The 5,351-nt window shown below is 38.3% G+C and overlaps 1 pseudogene; it reads right to left on the minus strand.

Annotated features, from left to right (window-relative positions):
- Positions 1 to 1,540: 1,540 nt before the first annotated feature.
- Positions 1,541 to 2,786, minus strand: LOC101567647 (annotated as a pseudogene).
- Between the last annotated feature and the right edge of the window lie 2,565 nt (positions 2,787 to 5,351).

The raw sequence follows: 5,351 nt of genomic DNA on the forward strand, positions 1-5,351 counted from the left end.
TTTTCATTTATTTATTTGTTTGTTTGTTTGTTTATTTATTTATTTATTTTATGGTACTGGGAATTGAACTCAGGACCCTACGCTTCCCAGGCAAGTGCTTATGCTACTGAGCTATCTTCCCAGGTAGTTATTTATGTTTATTTTATTTTGAAGAGTAAAAACAAGAGCTAAAACAAAACTCATGAACAAAGACAGAAACAGGGTCACATACAACAATACATATATTACAGATGTTCAAAACAAGAGTAGCTGATTAATAATGGTTGATATATTCTCTATTTTTATCATCAAATCTGTTGTTTAGTTTAACAGATATAGTTCTATAAGATTGGACATATGATTCAATATTACCACTTTTTCAAGAAACCTTACCTTTTAGGTCATATCTTTTAAAATAATTTATTGTAAAAAGAGATAGCAATAATTGATATGACATTAGAAATAGTACAATTCTCTTTTTACAATTAGAAGACCAAGATGACAGGCTTTCAAGCATGGATTTTGTTCTTTTGTACATATATATATATATATATATTTTAGGGAAGGGTCTAAAGAGTGTTCAAGGTCTCACTACTAGATTGCACTCCTAGTGATCTGCCTGTTTACAGCCTCCTAAGAGCTGGGGGCTGCCTCGCCCAGTCTCAATTGCAGTCACAGTATGCCCCAGAGGGCGGGTGCGGGTGGGGTTGGCTCAGCAGGACTGGGGATCAAATCCCTGGCCCCTGAGCCTGGTAAACAGGGTTTTTGTTGATGGTACAAGTTGCAAGAGATTTTCAGTTTGCAGATATTTTGGAAGGTGAAATACTTTGCAAACTTCACCCAAACCATAGAATACAAAAAAAAAAAAAAAAAAAAAAAAAAAAAAAAAAAAAAAAAAAAAAAAAAAAAGGTAGAGAGATGCTCATTAGCCATCCTATTTCTTCATTTCAGTGAAGTAGACTTCAAAGGCTGATTACATATTCACAAAGTTAAATTCATGATAGTGTGAATGAACAAGTATTTTTAAAACACGGAAAAAGTGTTTTTCATGCCATAAACCAGTGTTCTGAAGGTTTAAAAATGAATTATTACATGCAGTACAAAACTTTATATAGAGAGACAGAGACAGAAAAACAATCTCATCTTTATAAATAAAATATTAATAATTCAGAGTAATATACTTTAATTAGTTTCATGACATGATACCAATAGTACAACTGAGTGTATCCATTTAGGTTTAATAAAATTTAAAAGAGGGACGGCCCAAGTAACTCAATGGACTCAAGCGCCTGCAAGCAGGAGACGGGCTAGGGTTTTCATCCCTGAGCCTGCAGTGCCAGTCCCACCCCCGGGGGCACGCTGCTACTGAGATTGAGACTGGGCATGATAGCACATGCCTGTAATCCCAGCACTTGGGAGGCTGTAAACAGCAGGATCACTATGAGTCCGATCCACCCAGTGAGACTCTGTATACCTGTAAACACTGTAGATGCTGTGTTATACACAAAAAAAGAAAATTAAAAATAGTTTACATTGTTTTGTTTTTTTTTTCGTGGCACAGATCTTTATTTGAAGGATACATGAAAAAGACACCCCTTCACTTCCACAGTTTTTTGATGGTCATGTTTTTCTCACTGTCCTTCTGCATGACCTTGGCTACTCCCATCTCAAAGTCTTCCTGGGTGACATGGACTCACCGTTCCCGCAGTGCATACAAGCCGGCTCTGTGCATCACCCTTAACCTCAGCTCCTCATGCTCCTGGCATCAGCAATTTTCCTTAAATTGATCCCTCAGGCCAGGTTCATTTTCCGGGAATGGATTTTCAAAATGTCCAGCTGGGCCTCCTCATTGGCGGTGGGAACTCAATTTTTTTGTCAATCCCCCGGGAGCGAAGCAGTGCCGAATCCAGGCTAATGATCCTATTGGTAGCCATGATAACCTTGATAACCTTGGTGGCTTCAAAGCCATCTAGCTGGTTGAGCAGTTCCAGCATTGTGCGATACACCTCACTGTCCCCTCGAGAGCCCCCTCCAGCAGGGAGGAGCCAATGGAGTCATCTCATTCATGAAGATGATGGAGGGCGCGTGTTCATGGGCCATGACAAAGAGCTCCCGCACCATCCTCGCCCCTTCCCCAATGAACTTCTGTGCCAATTCTGAGCCAGAGAAGCGAATAAAGGTACAGTCTGTGTGATGAGCCACAGCGCGGGCCAGCAGTGTCTTCCCAGTGCCAGGGGATCCATACAGCAGCACCCCCTTCGGCTGTGCAATGCGCAGGGCTTCGAAGAGCTCAGGGTGCTTCATGGGCACTCGATCACTTCTTTGATCTCTTTGATCTGCTTGTCCAATCCCCCTATCATCTCGTAGGTGGAGTCTGGCACCTTTTTCACCATCAGGAGTGACACCAGAGGGTCTACCTTGTTGGGGAGAATCTTGTGCAGAGTGTAGCTGTTGTTTCTTAGGGTCACCCGGAAATTGGGGGTTACATCATTGATGTCGATATTCTTGTGCACATCTACCATGAACTTGTCCTCAGGGTGTACCTTGACCGATACTCTCTTCTTATCCATAGCCTGGTCTACTTCACCCACATAGGAGCCCTCTTCCTGCAGCAGCTGTAGCTCTTCCAGCAATAGGCGAACTTCTGCATTTAGCTCATTCCTCTGTGCCTGTAGCCTCCGAAGGTTTTGGCTCTTATCATTCACAATCAGCTGGAGTTCTTCAATCTTGGACAAATAATACTGGCAGAGTCCGCTGCCTGCCTTGCCTTCTTCCAGCTCCATCTGCTCTGGCCCATCAAGCGCCATATTCCCTGTTCAACAGAGACCACCGGTATCCCTACACTGGCATTGTTGGCATATTCTATTCCCTAGTTATGTTTGATGTAACTTATAACCTTTTATATCATTGTGTTAAAAATTTCTAGCATGTTTTATAAAAGTTATAAATGGAGATTTTATAATTAATCCTATTCCTAATGTATATCTTATTTAAACATCAATTATGCATCTTAACATTGATTTATAATTATTCACTAATAAGGAGTCATGTTATAAATTTGGGCCTGGAAACATTTTACTTACTGTTTTAATTAATCCTACATAGTGGATATTTCCTTTTGCTTTGATTTTTTATGGCATTACTTGGTGAAGGAGAATGATTTCCTTAAGTCAAGTACATTGATATTTATTGGCTATCATGTCTCTGAAGCCTAAAACTACATGTAAGACAGATACAGAAAATGAATACTCTGAAAATCATTTCTTATAATTTCAAAAAATAGAATTTAAATATCCACCTACATTATATTTGTTGATTCTCTTATTGGTTTAGCACAGGAATATACCTTGACTTGCCATATTCTGCAAAATAAACATGTCAGAAAACCTCATTTGAGAATTTTATTTTTCCATTCAAATCTTTAAAGAAACAACAACCTGTTTTGAGGCACAAAGCCTCAAAACATGAGGCAAGAGAAACTTGTGTCCAGCTCGCATCGAGTGTCAGCTCTTGAACTAATCAGGCTGCAAGGGCTAAAGCACTCTTTGTTAGTATGGCTGTGTTACAGCTATGCGTAATGTCAGCGAAAGAAGTTCCTAAAAGAAGAGTGTGGTAAGTCTTTGAGGAAGGGGTACATCAACACTGTTGGGCAGAAAAATAAAGCATGCATCACCATCATACGCTACGCATCCAATGTTTGAGATCTATCTACTATTGAGATTAAAAAGGGAAAGTAAGTGATGTGTGCTCTGCTTGCTCTATTTTAAAGAAACAAAGATGTTCATACAATGCAACAGCATCTGACAGATAATGAAAACTAATATGACAAGTATCAAAATTTGTTGCATGTGTAAGCTTCTGAAATTTTTCCACACCTTAAATTTTATATGAGAAATTTGAAAACCAAAGAGATTACATGATTATCCAAGATCTCTGTATTTGTATGTGCCAGAATTTTTTTTCACCAACAAACTCACATTTCTATCATTCTTAGTCAGGTCTTCATTCCCTTTGTGGAGATGACAGATGTAGTGAAACTGAAGAGGCTGCGGAGTTGTGGGAGACTGATAGATCATCCATCAGTTCTACCACCAGATTTTGTTTGGCCACTTCATTGAAAGCTTGATAAACATTAAGTTTGGTAGTTAGTATGCCTTTTCTTATGCAGAGGAAAGCAACATAGCGATCCAAAACCTCAAATTCATTGTAGAGATATTCTTGGCACTTTTAAGATACTGCATGGGAAAAGTTATTTCTGCCCAGAATTTAGTAGTAGGAAAAATTTATCTATCTTTCAGAAATGGAAACATTTTCTGTTATCTGGTTGCTTATCCATGTGTGCTAATCTCATCATCTGCAGGTTTCATTTTGATTGCTGTGGGATAAATTAAAGAAACATCCACATTTAAGCTAGCTATTGGTCAACATGCCTTGTGCTAATTTATTTCTTCTTTAATATTCTTTACTATTTTATATGTATTAGACCTGATAACATTATTACTTTGTAGAATACACACGTATCCTCCTATGAACCCATATGAATTCATCCACTAGGACAGAGATGTGTAGAAACAGATTTAAAGGGAAGAAAGAAGGGCAAAAGAGATAAGGAGAACAATATTTATGGCAGATATTATTAACTGGCAGTCGATAGGCTCAGTATCATCAATAGAAATGCTTTATTTGAACAGTCCATATTCTAAATAACTATAATTGGAAATAATGGCAACATTTAAGAATATCTTTAAATAAGATTGTGTTTTCTGTTGAAAAATTAGCATAAGAATATCGCACTTATGTTACTTTACAAAAATCACTCAGTTACAGGTTAGTAATGAGTGACTGCTTTGTAAGCAGGCAGAAGTTGCTAATACTTAATATGAGTCTTTCTTTATAATAACAAATTTTGTCCTTTTCATACACTTACGTTGCTTGGTTGGCCTTGATACAAAGTAAAGAGTTTCACCACCGAGTTGTGATCCTGGCCATGTGGTGCTCAACATTAAAGGATACCCAGATACAAACATCAGTAAAGTGCAGTTTTCACTCTAGTTTGAAATGGAATGGAAGATGGTTTCATAAATGTGAGGAATAAATTAATATCATGATAGCTTTTATGGAAATAGTTTCCTGCATAAATATTTAAAATGAAATCAATTGACAAGAAAAAGATAATTAGCTGGCTTCTCACCCTTCCCAGGTGTGCGGACTGTGGCCCGCTAAGCCTAGAGCACAGCCCACCTCTACCGGAGCTGCAGGCTATTCGGCGTCAAACATTAAAATGAGCCATGCTTGTTCACATATGGGGAAACTTGCAATGCATTGAGACTAGTAACAACACTAGATGGAGCAAAGTGTGTTAATGGTAAAGA

The sequence above is a fragment of the Octodon degus genome, unplaced genomic scaffold (assembly GCF_000260255.1).
Source record: "Octodon degus isolate 3935 unplaced genomic scaffold, OctDeg1.0 scaffold00085, whole genome shotgun sequence".
Taxonomy (NCBI): Eukaryota; Metazoa; Chordata; class Mammalia; order Rodentia; family Octodontidae; genus Octodon; species Octodon degus.